Below are 20555 nucleotides of genomic sequence, written 5' to 3'. Positions count from 1 at the left end.
AAGAAACAAACAAACAAAAAGAAGCAAGCACACAGAAGAAGTGTAGAGGACAGAAAATAATAAAAATCAGGGCTGGAATTTATCAGTTAGAAGTAACCAATGACTTTTTCATTGAATAAAGACTTGCTTGTCATAAAGGAAAGTATTCCTGATATAGACACTTAGCTACCTTCAGTGCTAGTAAAGTCAATACTGCAGGAGAACCTACAACTGCTGATTACTAAACTAACATAATCATTAACAATAGTCTATAGACATTTATTTTTATACACACTGATAGGCATAGTCTTTAACTTCTCATGCCAACATAGAAAGAACACTACAGAAAAGCACAGCCAATCATGTTGAGAGATTGGTACCAATGCATACTTCTACAAAACACTGCTATATATAAGAGAGAATGGAAAGATTGTAAAAGCTAAACAACTTGAGAATTCATTGTCAAACTGTATCTCTTAGTAATGTCAGAAACTACAACCATAAAATCTCAAAAACATGATTGCCTACCTATGAGGTCAACAAAGACAATGCCAATAAATATATTACCATGGATAGGGAAAAGTCCATGAGACCTCAGTTCTACACAAAAAATTTCAGACAATTAAAAAATGCTCAGAATGGGAACAATAGTCTTTTTAGGTAAGAAATGAGAGCTAAACCTATCTGAAGGCATAAGAGTATTTAAAATATTTTTAGAAAATATATTGATTTGGGATAATGGCAGTAGTATGTTCTCTAGGGTCTATATAGCCTTATTAGCAACAGGTAATTAACTTTGCATTATCAGGTGTGAATTCCATCATATTGCGTGGACCTTAAGTCCAATTAGACAGCTATTGGATATCCTAAATATATAATTGATACTATTTTATGATTGGGGAATCTTGAAGACTCCTTGAAGCCATTGTTTGTAGCTCATGAATGTTATAGCTGTTTAGGACTGTTGATTAGCTTTTTTCCTTGTCATAGCCCCCTCAGATACAGTAGAATCTCGATATCATGATTAAGGCTTCCAAGTTATGACAGGTTGATTCCTCCAAGTCATAGATCTAAAGAACATGGTGTCCTTATTATTAGGGTCTTACCTTCAAGTTCTGGCAACCAAGAACAAAGAAAATAGCCTATTGTTTTAGATGTCTCAATCTAGGGATGAATCAGCAGTCTGATTAGAAGAAGTTGTACAAAAAGGGTTAATGAGCCTAGTGGCTCAGATCCCTGTTGTCCTCTGTATACAGCTCATTAAACCACTGGGTTCTTATGACATAATTTAAGGTAAGGACATTGTTATGATCTAAATTAAAATACCTCCAACTAGGGACGAAGCATTCAAACATAAACCTATGTCATTTCTATAGCATTATAATGATGGTAGCTATGAGATTGCAAAACATCTAAAAGGTATTCCAGTGTATGTTATATGTTCTGATAACTATGCTTGGAAGATTAATATTGAATCTATACCTTTAACCTTCCAATTTAATTTACAATCAGAAACTACTTGTTTTGATTAAAAGTATTAGTCTTTTATACCCTAAATATTCCTAGATCAATGTGTTGACAAGCATATAGACTCCAATTTCAAAGATGTATTTTACTATACAGTTATTACTTTTCCCTTTCATTAGTGGGATATTTTAATTCTTGATGGTAGGGCTGCTTGTATTCAAATAAATTCTGAAATACACACACACACACACAAATTTCATATATATTAGAAATAGTGGAATTTGGCTCAGAAACTTAGGTCATCCTGATAAGCCCTTAGAAACAGTGATTACGGGAGTGTTCATGGAATTTTGTTTCTTGCCTTGCTTGTTCTTTGACTATTTGTGTATATTGTCTTGCCTGTTCTTTGACTATTTGCATCTATTGTATTGCTAGTTGCCCAACCTAGAGCTTACCTTAATACTTGCATGTAATTAAAGTGGTATAAAAGCAAAAAGGAGGAGAGGAGATGAGATAGGGGGTTTCTAGGTAGAGGAAATAGGGAAAGGTGATGGCATCTGAAATGTAAATAAATAAAATATCCAATATAAAGAAAACAAAAGAAATAATGTTGTTATTTTCCTTTTAATCTTTTCTGTATGGAAGTGTTGAGAAAATTAAATAGAAAAAATAATGACTGATGAAGGAAAAAGTCTAATCCTGCTACCAGAAAATAAAAATTGTTCCAAAGTAATTTACAGTCTATTTGTCTGTTGAATCCATCCACCTATCTATCTATCTATCTATCCATCCATCATCTATCTATCTATCTATCTATCTACATATCTATCTATCTATCATGTATCTACCTATCTTTCCATCTCATTTATTTATTACAGAAAATCAAAATTAGTGTTACTGTTTCATAACCTAAAGCCTGAAATGCCCGGAGATGTGGCCTTTAGACAGGAGGTCACTGTGAACTTACCCCTTCCTCACCTCTTGGCCATAAGCTGAGGTTTTATATATATCAAGAAGCGGATTGATCAGGAGTAAAAGAAACAAGAAATGAGGACTGCATTGTGCCAGACAGAGCAGTTGGGAAAAGTAAATGGCTGCAGGATAAGCACAGCAAGGAAAGTACAATCCAGACTCCATGCTTAGAAGGAAACCTGACCAACAACTGTTACTTCGCAAATACTTTAGGCTAGTGGCATATGGGCAAAATATACCAAAATAAGCATATAAAAATAATATTTATGATTTGAAGTGAGTTATTAGTGGTATGGGTATCTAAAAATTGTATTTGTCAAAACAGACAGTGTAGCTCTAATATCTTTACAATCAGTTTTATATAAAAGTAAATAAAATTAAAATGGTACGATATGATCAAAGACTTACATACTCTTTATGGAACCTTGAGCTAACATTGACTTTCAGCTTGTAACACAGCAAAAATACAAATGCATTATAGATTTATATCAGCATACTTAGATATGTGCTAAATAAATTACAATAAATTTTCAATGTCAAATTATTAAAGAGTATGAATATAAAGAGTATTTTAATCTGTTATTTCTATTCTAAATAGTTAATGAAGTATTGTGATAACTATACATTTTTAAAGAAATCTGTATGCTTAGTATACAATTTTAAAATGTTATGAAGTCTGAAATGAAAGTAAACAAATGATTCCATTCTCTTAAAAAATAGCAGATATGCAGCATGAAGAGACATGATACATTAAAAAGAGGAAAAGAAAAGAATAATTGACTCCACAATGGGTTTCATTGGTGTCCTTTAAATAATCTTGATGAGATCAAGCAAATGGCAGTGAGTAGACATAATAATATTAATATATCTTAAGCATTTTATAAGTGAACTCTTAAAATTCATATTTAAGTGACTTTGCCAGTATAAATCTGTATGTCTCAAATTAAGGACTCTGCTTAATAAAATTACAAGAGCACAGTGATTCAAATCTTGACCTTAGAAGGTCAGAAAGTAAAGTTCTTCCATCTAATCCCTGCAGGTTTCCTTCACTTCTATTTTAGGCTGGTGTTAATTGCTGATAAATAGTGCTAATTTGTTAGATGTAGACAGTATCCTGTCTAATCAGTGGAGCAGAGTAAAGCATTGTTAAATAAAATTTCTTAGATCTGATGGAGCCTTGAACAAAACAATATGCAGGTACTACTGAAGTTATGGTGAATTAGAAAAAAAAAGTGGATAAACATAATGCTCTCAAGATTTGTTTTTCTTTTAATTAGCAAATGTAGTGACAATCTGGTAATGTTTCTAGGATTGCTGTTGTATGTAAATATGCATATTTGTTTTCTCCTAAGGCATAACAGTGTTAATGTATGTGTAGCAGCCTAGAAATGCACACATTATATAGCAATGTTTTAGATACAGGTGTGATACATATCCACTTAGTATATTAAGAGTTGAATCCAGTAGTAGAGATTGCAGTTTCTCTTACCATTTAGAGTCCAATTTATTTATTTGTACTTTTTAAATAAAATTATGTTTCTTTTGGTTATGAAAGTAAGGTCATTGTTTTATTGGTGGCTATTGATTAAAGGTTGTTTGTGCCATATTTCTTTCTCAAACCATAAAATCATTGTTATGAAAGCCAGGAAAATGCTTTCCTGGTTGTCTGCTATTGATATAAGGAGTCATATGATATAAAATAATCCATGATATATTTAATCACAGTCAAAGAGACTGATGTATACAGAGTGGATATATCAAGTAGGAAAAATGTCAGGGCTTAAAATTCTGATACCAGGGATGTGTATATTACTTTGATCAAGAAAAATAAAAGTACTGGTTATCCAGTTTTTTTTATGAAGTCAACCAATCCATGAATTGAATGAAAAAAGTCTAATATGCTAACTCTTTAGTAATGGTGAGGCAATAGGGACTGTTTACCATAGGTACCGTGAGAAAACTGAAACTTCATAGTCAGAAGAATATGTGAGCAAACTGGGTCTCTGTAGCTTTGAAGACATGCTCTCATGAACAGAGGTAAGGAGGCATGCATAGAAGATAACCATTATCAAGTTACATGACTGGGGTTCACAAGTTAGTTAAGTATTGTATTCTTTTACTCATAAATTTTCACTTGGTCTATGTGTTCTAACTTTCTTGGTATATCCTAGTTCTCATTGAAAAGTAAGGTGTACTCAGAAGATAGCATCATTTTTTTCTAAGAAAGTATTCAAAAGGGAAAATAAATTGTAATTCTAGGAGTAAAGTATATGGGAATTTTAGGTATAATAATGACAGCTAAGAAAGAGACTGGTGTAGGTAAAGATTTCAGAGAAATGGTGACAATTTGATATCCCATCTACCACATAAGAGAGGAGTTCAGGATTAATTGCAAGTGCAAAAGTGGGTGTTCAAAAGGTATGAAATCATGTTGGGCTTTAGGAAAATAAATAAATGAAAAGCAAGGTACTTGTTTTAGACTAGACAATATGTGGAAAAGAAAGAATTGACTAGGTTAGAGGAACAGTGTTTTCACCACACTGTTAACAGGTAAGATGACAAGCTAATTACTCAATATCTTTAATCTTCTTATATGCCATCTTAACATGGCATAAGGCACATTATTTAAGTATTATTTCCACAAAACATAAATATATAAAACTGGCCTAGTTTCTGATGCCTATGGAACATTCTGTGTACAACAGCTTTCAGTCACAAGACGATAAACCTTCATTGAACTTCATATACTCAAAAGAAAGACTCAAATGGTTTAAAATTAGATAAAATGAAGAAATTTGTATTTAGATGAGATTTTCATTTTAGAATATTATTCTGGGTAGGGTTCAGAACCTGTATTAAAGGGGCCTGATATTGTGGTTAGTGGAAATTGATTTGTGCAAAATAGAAATTGTTTCCCCTAAAGTAATGGATGTATTATCAGTGATGAGAGAGGATGCTTGATGCAAATCTACAGACAGGATCATCCAATTTGGTGACAATTTAAAAGGGAGGATTTAGAAGAATTAAATTGTCAGTAACAAATTGTACTGAAAAAACAAGGTAAGTTATAAAGACATTTAAATTAAAATAGTATCATATTAATCTATTTCACAATATTAATCCTATGATGATATGAAAAAGAGATGATTCCAATCTTCCTAAAACAAGTCATTATTAGGCTTAGCAAAAACTGATGTCAAAGAGAAAGGGAGTGGTCTCTGGTACCTAACTTGGAAGGGTACTGAAGTTCGTATTTGAAGGGTTAAACTTTTAACAAACATTTCTTTGCAATGATTGTATGAAGCTGCTCAGATTTTGGAGAGCAATGGCAGGACAGACTGCCAGAGGCTCTTTCATCTACCAGCTACCAGCATAGAACCTTGAGAGATCTAACGAAAACACTGCACAGAGGACCAGTGTGGCCAAAAGCTCACTATTACAATAGATTGAGTTTTGATAAATCTTCTGCTACCAAATAATATCAGGGCATCATCTAAAGAGTGTCAGTTGAAGAACTTTTGGTATAGGTTATAGAGGTTATATTTTACATCTTATATGATTAAAACTATAGTTTGTTGAATTTAGAATAAAACTACATGTCCTCATAATGCTTAATATGAAAAATTATGGCAATGAGTAATAATCAGTAAAAATGTGAGGTATATCTGAGAAAGTAACATGAGAAAACAAGGTCCTAGAAGGCATGAAGTTTCTGGTGAGAATGCATATAGACAAGAGCTATAAATTTGATGACCATTAACTTACAGTTGAGAAATAAAAGATTAGAAATGATTCAGGACATAGGAATATGGATTTTGACATTTGAAGATCAAAGGCAAAGACTCAGAATAGTTTTTCTTGTGTGTAAGAAAGAGATAAACCCAAACAATTCTGACAGCAGAATTGAAGTCTTCCACCTGTGCCATACATAAACTTTTAAAGGAAAGGTAAACAGAAAACAAGGATGGCTGAGTAAAAGGACAGAAAAGAATCCTAAATAGGAAAAAATAATTTCACTTGCAAGTAAGAATTTGAACACTTAAACACATTTAGACAGAAATCTATCATTTGAATTTAATACTAAAATGAGTGTCTTTTTCTTTAGTGGTTTGAGCTGCCATATCATTCTGAATAAATATTATCTGTGTTAAGAATAAGAAGCAGAGGACTTTTCCTCATCAACTTTATAACCGATAAAAACAGATCAGAGAATTCCTTACAATTATAAAGAAGTAGGACATCAGTTTGGACCCATTTCAGTAGAGGTTAAGGCATAGGGGTCAACGGAAGAAGTCTGAGCTGCTATGAAGTATATTCTGCTGTTTGAACTGTATGACACAGAAGTTTTAAAGATTAATTATTCAGTGAGGATGGGCTCGCTCAGTGACATCTTTTTCACATAGCACTAATAAAGCATGTAGTAAAAGACCTGATGTCTTATAACAAAACCACGTACTTCATCACACAGATCCAATATTTCTTAAAAGCAATGATGTCTGGTGGAAACCAAGCATTAATGGCAGGTCATCAATTCTAATGATGACAGAAGTTATCTGCATTTGCATTAGAATAGTGCATCTTGAAACAAGCCCAAGCTTAACAAGAAATGAAAACAACTACATAAATATGTGATCCAGGTCTCAGACCATCCATCTTTTGAGATGACACTTCTTTGACAATTTCTACTTACAGATGCAAGATACAGACTTCATATAAAAATCACCATGAGGTGGTACTTGTGTATGTTCACCAATAGGTTCTTATACTGATTGTATTGGTGGATCTACTTGGAAACTAGGGTGGAAATAAGGTAGTAAATGGGTACTGGCACATTGCAAACAACTAGTTTTCATTTACATAGATATGAGCAATTGAAGAATAAGATGTAGCAGATATATATTGAACAAGTAAAGAAGTAATACATGGTGGTCACTGAAGATTATTATATTAATGAAATGCAAATACAATGTAAATTCAATCAGAATCATTCAGTTATCATATATTAAGGTTAAAAATTACAGGTATATTGATATTATTTTAGTGTAATATCAAATGCACCAATGAATTTTAAGCAGCTAATGTGTTATATCTAAACACTTCATTTGTTCTGAATACATAGAGACAAATGGCTATGAAAAGCTTCAATGGTTGCTCGTAAGTTTACATTTAATTCTTAGAAAAATTAAATACAAAGTCGATTTGCTATTTGCTTACAATTTCATTTTCCTTTACTTTGCAACATTCTGCCATATACAGCAACATAAAAGATAAACATAAAACAGAAGACATAGATATCAGAAAGAACAAAATTAATTTTATGTTTAGTATCACGATTAAATACGTGTAAGTCCTATGACTAAATTGACATACTACCAAGACATCAACAATATGTAATGGAGATGTATATTTTATTTTCTTTCAGAGATTTTTCTGAAAGCCTTTAAGAAATGATCTTTCACAAAATATAAACAGGAACTTTGTACACCGTAGGCTGTTGATCTGATTGAACACTCCAGGATTAGCCACTACAGTGGTAAGTAGCCGGAGGCAGGCTAACAAAGACTCCAACACATTTCAATTTGGCACGCTGTGACTGTTTATTAACTGACCAGATTACAAAACCACCATGAGAGACACTTCAGTTCATCCGTCTAATAAGCTTGTTTATATGGTCTTTCCTGTTTCCAGAATCTCCACCTTCTACAAAGTGAGTTATCTTTTTCCTCATTCCACCTGGTAGGAAAGATAGTTTGAAGGGCCACAGGAAGTTATCTGCTTCCTTGAAGCGTTTCCCAAATGTATAGATCTCATGAATTAGATCCTCCATGCTGATGATGCCAAATGTACCAAGAGATCGAGCAATCAAGGAATTATCCGTCAAGGCAATCCGCTTCTTATTGATTTTGCCATAGCATCACTTACTGACTTCAGGTTGGGGTACCCCCATGCAATGTACAGTTCCACAATCCTATGCATATTAATTGAAGCCTTATTTAGCTTAATAAAGTTGCCATTGAAGATCTGTCATAGAAGAGCTGCAAAATCTTACAGATCTTTGAGTTTACTCCACTGATACCTTGAATTCTGATGACAAGCGACAATTTTGGTTCTGCTGGCACATAGAAGTTCCCAGCTTTCCTTAGCATCCTGGCTACCCGAATCTCAGTCCGGTACATCTGCTTGTACTCCTCGTGATAGTGCTTTCCCTTCTCATAGATGAGCTTCCTCCTTGCCTTTCACAGTATCTTTAAGGCAAACTTCTTCCTCAGGCGCTTCACCTTCAGTTCTGCAAAATTCCTTTGCTTTTTCTTAAGGGTTTTGGCACAGCAGGAACCTTTTTTTTAGTCAAATGGATGAAACTAGAAAATATCCTGAGTAAGGTAACCCAATCACAAAAGAACATATATGGTATGCACTCACTGATAAGTGGATATTAACCCCAAACCTCAGAATACACAAGATACAATTTACCAACCATATGAAGCTCAAGAAAAAGGGAAACCAAAGTGTAGATGCTTCAGTCCTTCTTAGAAGGGGAAACAAAATAATCAAGGGAGGAAATATGGATACAAAGTGTGGAGCAGAGACTGAAGGAAAGGTCATCCAGAGACTGCCCCACCTGGGGATCTACCCCACCAAACACAGACACTATTATGGATGCCAAGAAATGTATGCTGACAGGAACCTGATATAGCTGTCTCCTGAGAGGCTCTGCCAGAGCCTGAAAAATACAGAGACAGATGCTCGCAGTTAATCATTGGTCCAAGCACAGGGTCCTCAATGGAGGAGTCAGAGAAAGGACTGAAGGAGCAGAAGGGGTTTGTAAACCCATAGGAAGAACAACAATATCAACCAACCAGGACCCCAGAGCTCCCAGGGACTGAACCACCAACCAAGGAGTACATATGGAGGGACCCATTGCTTCAGTCGCATATGTAGCACAGGATGGACTTATCGGGCATCAACTGGAGGAGAGGCCCTTGGTCCTGTGAAGGCTTTATGCCCCAGTGTAGGGGAATGCCAGGGCAAGGAGGAGGGAGTGGGTGGCTGGGGGACCACATTCATAGAAGCAGGGGGAGGGTGAATGAGATAGAGGATTTGAGGAAGGGTAACGGGAAAGGGGATAAAATTTGAAATGTAAATAAATAAAATATCCGATAAAAAGATACAATAAAAACATGAAAAAAAAAAGAGTTTTTGGCACAGCAGGAACCTTTTAAAGGTTTCTGACACACCTGCAGCCTTCTTTTTCTTCTCTGCAATAGCCTCCATGGTTCCAATTGGAAAAAGTTTGAGCAAGATGTATGCTTTAATATACGTATATGGATATGCAATATATCATAACTTTACACCATATACAAATGTAAACTCAACATTGATTTAAAATATTTTTAAAATGTCAGTATAAGACTTGAACTACACAACTTTTAGAGAAAAACAGATGAGTATACCACAACGGACTGGGTGCAGGAGACTTGAAAGTCAAGGTCTATGGTAATCCTGTGTAGTCTGAAACCATTATGCTCTCTGAAATGAGAATGCAAAGAGAAAACATGAACATGAATGGAAAAATATGTTTAAATTATGGAAAATAAAATCCACCTCAAACCAGCAGTTGACAAAATATGTACAGTATTTAAAATAGAATGTAACACATTCATGAAAAATTAGTGTCTTTAGAGTTTGAGCATATGGACTTAATTCAGTGTAAACAATATAGCATTAAAAAGTCAAACCAATGCAATATTGAAAAGTTAAGGAACACAGAGTAGAATATTATAGAATGTAATGTAGCTTTTTATAGTAAGTAGACAAAAACTGGAACTTACGTAGTATATGGAGATAACTGCTAACAAATTTCTATAATAAATAAAAGATTAAAATTGTGACACACCTATAGAAAACCCAAAAATAAAATCAAGATATATGAACAGAGATTATTAATAATTTATCAAAACCTTCCTTCTCATTAGAATAACTTTAAATATGAATAAAAATATCACAAAATTATTTTTAGCTATTTTACCCCAGAGAATCATAGGAACATTGGGACCTATGTTTCTTGAAAACAGAAACTCTCATTTACATGAGCACACACAAGCACACATGGACTGACACACGGAAGAACACAGAGATGGAGAGCCTCATGTAGAGATATATGCAAGCACATGCAAATGTAACATACTTTGACATATACTGAAAGACTAAAGGCAACAAAAATCACAGTAAACAAATTACAAGAGATTCATGGGAATTCTCAGATAAAAATAGGGAAAGTATAAAACTAAAGAACCAGAGGAAATGATCATCAAAAATAAAAGAGAAAGGCATGTAGAATGATAGAGCCAGGGGATATGTAAAGAGACAAAAAAACAACTTAAAATTCAAGTACCAAGACATCTGTTCAAGAAGACTGATAACTTATAATACAAAGAAGTCAATTCCTATTCTGATATCAGTCAAAGATAAAACATTACAAAAAGCAAATCTTGAAATCCCTGAAGAGAGAGAAAATGACATGTGCTACATAGGCCCACTAAGGAATGAATCAGAGCTGACTTCTCATTACTAACTATCAGGCTCGAGGTTGACAGGAAAACTTTTCAAAAGGGCTGACAATCAAACAACAAATGCAAAAATGTACACCTAATAAAACTATTTCACATATGTAAGTAAATAAATATACTTACTTATAATGCAGTGCTGGGAAGGATTTCAGACCAGTGAACCAGAAATGAATTTCCGTTCTTCTTCCTGATGGAAGCTAAATATACAGAGCGTATGGAACAGGACTGGAGACCTTGATATATATTATTTATATTTAAATATATTGTATATATATTAAATAAGTACAGCTATAGGAATTATGATGGTCGCTTCTTAACTTTTTTAAAGTTATCTAAATATCGTCCAGAAACATATATTCTGTTATTTACAGTGCCAATAGGAGCACAACTTGAATTTACAAGCAGAGTGACAGAATTTTATAAATCATGCATACGTACTACAGTCTCTGGAATCCTGCTTGTAATCTGTCTAGAATTAGGGGTGGCCAAAAGTGAAAGTTCTATAAAAAGTGGGATCCTACTGTGCCCCATAAAGCTACCATGCCACATCATTTGTTACCAAAGTGACAGGTGAAAGTACCTTTCAGAGAAACCACAGGCTTACTATGACCTTTACCAGTATTTCTTACTGATACTTTTTTCAGGCACTAGACTGAGTTGAAGTCAATTCACTTTGCTTTTAATTGTGTCATGGCTAATTCTACTTAAATCCAATAAAAAATTAGTTAGCCCAATGGAAATGAAACTGTTTAAAGAATTGAAACAGCACTAATACTAAATAGGTAATTCAAGTATGGGTGACAAATGTATCAGTTTGTCTTTTATCTATGTTGAATCAATAAAAGTTTAAAAGGGTTTATATTGCTTTGTAGAGACACCATGACCGTGGCAATTCTTATAAAGGAAAATATTTAATAGGGGCTGGCTTACAGTTCTATGATTCAGTTCATTATCATCATGACAGAAAGAATGAATGGGACACTGGCAGACATGATGTTAGGGAAGTTGGTTAAAGTCCTACAACTGGATCCTCAGGCAGCAGAAAGAGAGATAGTGACAGTGGTTTGAGGTACCAAATCATGATACACAGTGATATACTTCCTCCAACAAGGCCAGACCTACTCCTACAAAGCGACATCTGCAAAATTACCACTCCCTATGAGCCTATGGGACCCATTTTCATTCAGATCATCATAGCTGGATCATAAACATAAAGCTCAGTAATACCTTTTCCTTTCAGTGAGGACAAATTTGTCATTGTATTACATGTTGGCCCATGATTTATAAATTCTCAACTAGATTAGAAAGCAAAAATATATTGATTCCTAAGTGAAGGTGTTATAGATATCATTCTCTTGGCAAAACAATGTGACATAAATTCTGAGATAAATTTCTTGTTGCTTATTGGAGAAATTAAAGGTAGAGAGGTAAAGCATCTTGACAATAGAAAAGTCCTTGCACCCTCACTGTCTTTGCCTTCACTGGAAACACTTCTGTGTTTGCATTGGCTCGTATTACATGATTTCATTGTGATTCATATGTTTTCTAGTACTTTCCATGCCCCCTGTGTTTGAAGTGAAACAGTAGAGAATATAGATACTGGTTTATCTTTCACTTATTTTCTTATCTTCCAGAAAATGAGAATCAAACCCAGACTGGTTGCTAGGCAGGTCAACAAAGCCATTGATTCTTGCCTCCATGGTAGTTACCAGATGTCATTCCAAAGCTATAAGCTTATAAGTTTGCACAGGATTACTCACCATGAATGAAGGCCAATTCAGCCTCAATCAAAAAGCTGGCTGCATCTGCATGTTGACTGAATTCTACATCCAAATTTGATCCATTACACCATCAAGGTTAATGACAACTTATAACATGGGCCTAAGAATTAAATAGAGAAGTGGCAACTAAAGAGAGACTATTTGAATGTCTGAAAGAAATAAAAGACTTTTTAGTTTAAAACTTTATAGAAATAAGACCTTGTTCTTCTGAGAATAGGTTATGGCAAAGCTTAGCAGATTTTGTAAAGATCTAAATAGTTTGATAATGTTTATAAAACAACAACTTTCTAAGTTCTATAATGAGAATGTAGTATCTTCTTTTATACAATCAGGTGCTATTTCAAATAGAAACAGTTAATACCATTGTATGACTCCATCTGGCTAGTTTGAATTTTGAACTCCAACTGATTGACTATTTTCACACTGCAACCCTAGATATTATGAGGAATAGACAAATCTGAATATTGTTCTCATGTAGAACATTTGAGTCGCATTATCTCTTGTCTTGCTATCCAGTTCACGCATGTGTTATGTTTTGACAAAAGTGGTTTAAAACGTTTCTCACGTTAAGTTTACTTGGCTACATAGCGGATGATTCTATATTTGAATGATATTAAAGGTAACATAATTGGTTATTTATTATTTAGAATTGAATTATAATTTTGGTTGATATATATTTTATTTGAATAATCAAATAATTATTCTTTGTTTGTTTGTTTGTTTTCGAGACAGGGTTTCTCTGTGCAGTTCAGGCTGTCCTGGAACTCACTCTGTAGATCAGGCTGGCCTCGAACTCAGAAATCCACCTGTCTCTGCCTACCAAGGGCTGGGATTAAAGGCGTGCACCACCACTGCTTGGCTCAAATAATTATTCTTAAGGGATGTACTTCAAAAGAAATAACAAGCATTCATTGCATTTATTCTGATAGTTCACATAAAAAGTTCTGCCAGACTGAAGGTTTATATCTATATGATCATAAGAAAAAAATAATTAAAGTATGTGCTGTACTTATAAGCTATTTTTAGAAAGACATTCTCAATAATCTGATAGGCTGTGTCATAGTACACATAGAATGATTGGTTAAACAGAGCTGGGACTTTGAGGGATGTTATTTCATTTGTATTATGACAATTTGAATTTCTTAATGACAGTGGAATACATTTGGTAATAGGAAATCGTAGGCTGTTCCTTACTAGGCATCAGTGGTAATGCTATGTTCCTAGAACTGGTTGTTATGTTGAATTGCTTTCTGTTAAATAATTCACAGTTTGTCGATGTTTTTGTGATTTGATGGTGTGTACTCGGGCATAATTAACAGGTAGCATACTGTTAACAAGTGGCTCCAGCACTGGAGTACAGAAGCAGGGCTCTGTGGCGGAGGAGGGACCTTTGCTGCTGTAGAATTAGAAAGGAAACTACATGCATTCATTATGACTTAGATTCATTCAAAATATGACTGACTATTTCACGTCCCACGTAGGATGGGAACAAGGTAAGATGATGCCAGGACAGTAACAATAAACTGTAGCTGAAAGAACTGCAGGAAGCAGATGTTGTCAGAAGGGACTGATATCAAAGTCAAAGTTAATAGGAAGAAAAAGGAAAGGACAACAAAGGAATCAAACCCCTGTCACGGAAAAGAATAAAAAACCAAAGCCAACAAATTAGCACAAGACCTTTAAAACAACCTAGGTACTAACAGAAGTAATATCCACAGCTCAGTTCTTATTACCTAATACATGCCAGTCTTTAGCAGCAATAAAAGAAATCCAAAGTATGTTAGAAGAAACTGAAGTATACTATGAAAAATCACATAGAGACTGACAAAGATTTGAAATTACAGAAAATATTTAGACTATAATTTTTACGCTAAAAGGATATAAGGAGGAATTGATAATAGAGTGACATAGACTACTGGAAACTTTTTAAGATTCTGGGTATCAAATTCAAGACATTGAACATGCTAGGCAAGCACTCTAATACTGAGATAAATTCTGGCCTTGAAAGATATAAAATTTAAGCAAATTAACAAGCAAACAATGAATTCCTTGAAGATTCTAAAGGTACAGTAACTGAATTAAGGCTATCTTTAATGAGCTTATCAGTAAACACAGCATGGCTAAAGAAAACATCAATAGTTTGGTAAATACTTCAATAGAAACATCCCAAGCTGAGAAGCAAAGAAAAAATAATTATAATAACAAACAGAATGTCAAAGAAGTATGTGTATCAAAAGAACTATACATAAATTGGAATATGAGAAAAGAACAGAGAGCCAACTTAAAATATTTGAAGTAATAATAAATGAGAAATTTTCAAAATTAATGATGGATATCAAATCAAAGGTCTATGCAGTTCATAGAACAACATACAGAGTAAACATAAAAGAAAACCACCCACTACTGTCCTTTTCAAATTTCAGAAAGCCAGAGATTCTAAAAACATATGTGATTGGTTATAAAGAAGTGTCATTCTATGGAAATACAACTAAAAGTCCGAGTAGAGTTTTTGTCATAAACCAAGAGAAAAGTAAGAGAGAAGTCAAAAATGTAAAACATTGTTGAAAATAAACAAATAAGCACATTTATAAAACACCAATCTAGAATTTCATATCCAAACAAATAATCCTCTAAATTATCAAATTAATAGGAAGTATAAACTAAAAAATGAAATAATCTATCCTGAGTATATGTGTCTCAGAAGAAATGTTAAACTAGTTAGGAAGACAAAGAAAAAAGATATAGATACATAACTTGGATCTTAATGTAAACAATGATTTTAAATGGATTACATGATGCTAAGTTTCGAATGTGAACTCATCTCCCTAGTCTCAGGAGTAAGAATACTTGTCCTCAGCTTTAGACACTCTTTTGGGACTGGACATTTAGAAGCTAGAAGTACCCTGAAGGAATTGCAACAGTTACTGGTACTAAGTCCTGAGATTTTACCACCTGGTCTCACAACCCTTCTGCTCTTGCTTTCTGGTCCACCAAGATGTGAATTCAGGAGTTCCACTTGGACATTCCTGCAGTTATGTTACCTGAAACTGCTAAGGTTTTCCCTCTATGGACTTTAACTACCCAAGCTAAAGTCTAAATAATCTATTCTATACCACACCTTTATCAATTATTTTGACATAGAAATGAGAAAAGTAAGTAAGGTAGATCCTATATGTGTTTATATTAATATACTTCTAATTGGTCTTATCAGAATTAAAAATTAAAGTAATAAGTATTAGATACAAGTAAGTAGAATGTCACAGGAAACAAAAGAAAGGGACAGAAGAGTCATTAGTAGAAGGTAACTACCCTACTGTAAGTGTAAAACTACACATAATGACTTAACTCAAGCTGGGTTGGTACAAGAACTGAGTAAAAATGTCTTATAGCAGAGAAATTGCCAACAGTATCCCAGCTTGAGGATGGACATACAGAAGAGTGATGATCAGAAAAATGGTATCGTTGTTAGACATAATATTAAGAAGTCGCAATTAACCTTGTGATTTTCATCTCCTAAACCTATACCCATACTTTAGTCAAAGGAAAAACATTAAGCAGTTCTCAGTTGAGTAACATAAAATAATCCTCTTCACCAGTGATATTCAAAACTCCCAAGGTCATCAGAGAAAAGGGAAGTATGAAAACCTTGCACAGCCAAAGAGGCTAAGGAGGCTGGGGAGTCAAGTGATGTAAAATCTTAGATAGTTGCCTGGATTGATAAAAGTGCATCAATGAAAAGTAGAAAATCTGCATCAAATGGATTTTAGTTTGGGATAACATACATTTTTCCAATAATTGTGATAAAAGTGACATTCTTGGGTAAAATGTTATTAAGAAATAAAACTACATTTGAGTATCTATGAATTCTATCCTGCCATTTGCAATTTATAAATCTAAAACTATTTTTTAAAAAACAAAGATGAATTTTACTACAATGCAAATTTAAACAGTTTTTGTTTATTTCTGTTTCTACTTGAACCATGCCAAAGCAAAGTAGCTAATCCTCTTGGGTATAGGAGCATGAGGAAAGCACAGGATAAGGCAGCTGATGTTGATGAAGCACAATGCTTGTTTATCTAGAGTGTGTTTTTAATATTTTGTTTAGACTCAACAAGAATACCATAGGTTTCTAATAAATTCATTCAGTGAAATGATAATATCTTCTTTAGAAACCCCAGTGAGAATTTTGAGATTTGCAGAGCAGTAAGCTGTTCGTATTTGGTATATCATTTTTATATTTATATACCTTATTGTTGGAATTTGCCTGTTCCCTCATTAAAATTCTGGTGATGAGTATTCACATTTGTTAAAGAATAGAATTAGCTAACAAATCCCATAAAATGCTATTGAAAGTTTTGAATAGATAGGAATGTGGAGTTTCAATAGTTTTGAATATGAGTGTATGATCTGTGGTTCATGAACTTGAAAACATAGCAATCGTTATCAATCTTGGGTCTTACGAATAAGAACAAAACCATACTTGAATGTAATAAATTGAACCAAAACTTAAAAAATGTTGATAATGAGATTGATGAGATTGTTCTGAAGGTAAAGAAATTTTTGTAAATGTGATGACTTGAGAAAAAGAATATAACTATCTTCGATGAATCAAGTGTACTTTCAAAAGATAAAGTATGTAGCCAACAGTTTACTACAAGATACCTAAATGTCTTGAGATATATTATATAATTATATATTATATATCTCAAGACCCACAGGATCCCATTGATCCCCGGTAGACCAGAGACCTAGTATAGACCCAAATACAAATAAAAAAAAATATGAAATGATTCTTGTGTTATTCTGCTATATTCATACACTAGTGCTTTGTCCAGTTGTCATCAAATCTCTAGAAGCAGATGCATTTTGTTCTTATCACTTTAATAAATATGTAAATATAGACAGGGATACCTATTTGCCTCTGCTTACTGCCCTATACGTTAACTCCTACCCTTCTGTCTTGACATGGATAGGCAAAAATAGAATCACCATTGATTTTGTTTTCTTTTATCACTGAAAAAAGAAGTTTAACTTGTCTGACTGGAGTGATTAAGCTAAGTATTATGAAGAATTTACTTCACGTTGGAGCATTTGATATGGGAGAATCGATTCATATCTGAAAACAATGTCATGCCGATTAGAAAAAAAAATGGAAGGTTGTAGTTATCATAAGACCACTCTGATAGATATTTTCTGACAACTTGACAGAAACATAGACGTATATAGGAACAGAGAAATAATTGAGGAATCAATCCTATCATATTGGCCTTTAGATACATCTATTGTGCCATGTCTTGATTAATTATTGATTTGAAGGCCTTAGGGTGCTATGGGCTATGCCAACCAGGGCAAGTCAGCTTGTGTTGTATAAGAAATCAACATAAGCAACAGTCGGAGCAAGGCAACAAGGAGTCATTATTAGAAGGTAAATGCCCTACAGTAATGTTAATCTAGACATGGCTCCTGCTTCTTTTCTGGCCTCCAGGTATCTGTTCTGACTTTCTTTCATGATGGACTGTCATTTGTGAATATGTATAACAGTTTCTTCCCATGGTTGGCTTTGGTCATGATGCTTATCACAGCAAACAGAAAATTGACTAGAATACTCGCTGTGGTTGTTGGAGTATGCTTAGCCCATCTCACCAGCTACTATTAGTAGATGTGCTCTTGTTGGAGGAAGTGGCTCACTTAAGTGAAATTTGAGGACTCCTAGTGTTCAAGCTCCCCTGCTGCAGAATAGTCAGTCTTTACCTAGCTGGCTTCAGAATAAGATGTAGAACTCTCAGCTCTTCCAGTGCCATGCCTACTTGGATGCTGGCATGCTTCCTGCTATGATGATAATGGCTGAACTTCAGAAACTGTAAGCTAGCCCCAATTAAATGTTGTCGTGATCATGGCATCTAATCATAGCAATGGAAATCCTAAGACATTCATTGAGGGTACTCATGGTCTTGAACGCTTGTATCATCCAGAACTCAGCAACTTTCCTGTTTTGATAGATCTCTCTATTTATTAGATTCTTTAAAGTTCTATTAGTTATTGTACTTTAATTGTATGGAACTGATAGAATGAATACATTACTACTACCACTACTACTACTACCACTAAAGGAAGCGTATATTAGGAAAATTTAAAGAATATGACCAAGCTAGTCTACAAATCACTGTTTTGCTCCAGAGAAACCAAATATTGAATGGTTCCAGCCATAAAGTTGTATATTTTAGCAGTACCAATCTGTCACTGAGAGCCTGGAATATACTTGGAGAGTCACTGGTCTTCATTCCCATTAGAAGCCTGAAGAAGCTGTGTTCTGCCATTACCAATGACCATTGCACTGGGGTAGATGAATTTGTCAGTTAAAATATGCAAGCAAGCAAAAAACGTTCTTCTACTACCAACTTTTATCTGGGCTACTATGAGACAGTGCAAACTTCACTTACTGTGTCTTCCCAGTTCAAATAGCATCTATTAGAAGATCACTTAATGGCTTCAGTACCATTTATCTGATGTCTGATGCAGTCAATTTGACAAACAAGACTAGCCAAAGCAAGTGGCCAAATGTGGCAGTGGCATTTGGGGTCCCCAGAAGGTTCTCACAAACAGTCCGTCACATATTCTGAGTATCACCTCAAGGATCTCCAAGTCATCACTGATTATTTGACGTATTAAAAGCCCAAATTGTAAATGTTTGGATTCTTCCATGATCCTAATTTCTTCTGGTCTCAGAATTTTTACTGGTGTCACCACAATCTTCCGATTGCCCACTGCTTCCTGAAAATACTATGTTTGTTTTACAATATGACTGATGCCTGGATTAGGTCTTGGCAAGAGACGCCGCTAATATTATCTAAGTATAATGTGGCATTTACACCTGTTCCACCACTCTACAGTCTTGTCTGGATTCACTTCTGAGCCCACATTTGCCTGGGCACTGTTAAGCTAAGTTAAAGTGAGAGAGTCACAAGGAGCTGAATGAGTAAATGGCATGAGCACCAGGGTTCAAATTATGGTGAGTTTACCATGGTACACCATTCATCAGAGAAGGAATCAGCTAACCCAACCCAAGGCTGAAATCTGCAGATATATTTGCATTTCTGCTGACTTAATATGAGAAACATAATTTCAACTACGTAGTTACTAGAACTTGATGATGGCAAATAGAAAGATTTAAAGTCCTCAGGGGGGTTCATGGGAACATGGATTACAGTTCTATGCCAACTTTATACAGTGTCAAACCAAAAGGAATTATTTAATAATATTTAATAAGAAGAAAAATATAATAAAAATGTAAATCTGGACAATAATCCATAGCTAGGGACCTCAAAGGTGACAGATGTAACCTTACTATAATTAATTTGCTAAAAGGACATAGTACCAAATTGTCCTCTAAGTTCATGTATCTATGTCAACATATTACTACAGCTCCATGCACTCAACAGACATGTCAACAGTCAGTGTATAAATTCACAACAAATCAAAGTATATTGAGTGACATCCTCAGCCTTAAATGGGATGTCTATATCATATTTCCTCCTCTATAGCTCAGAAAGCAGCATGGAAGGAGGAGCAAAGGGGAAATAAGCTTTCCTTAAGGATGTGATCCTTGGCAAATTAACGATGCTCCAGTAGATGGCTTCACACCTGGGGGTATATGGACAGTACAGATTGAACTCCTAGATTATCTAGAAAAAAGAGGGAGGGAGGGAGTGAGGGAAGGAGGGAAGGAGGAAGAGAGAGGGAGGGAGAGAGAGAGAGAGAGAGAGAGAGAGAGAGAGAGAGAGAGAGAGAG

The sequence above is a fragment of the Grammomys surdaster genome, unplaced genomic scaffold (genome assembly GCF_004785775.1).
Source record: "Grammomys surdaster isolate TR1022 unplaced genomic scaffold, NIH_TR_1.0 65, whole genome shotgun sequence".
NCBI classification, from domain to species: Eukaryota; Metazoa; Chordata; class Mammalia; order Rodentia; family Muridae; genus Grammomys; species Grammomys surdaster.
Note: the sequence above shows the minus strand (reverse complement) of the source record.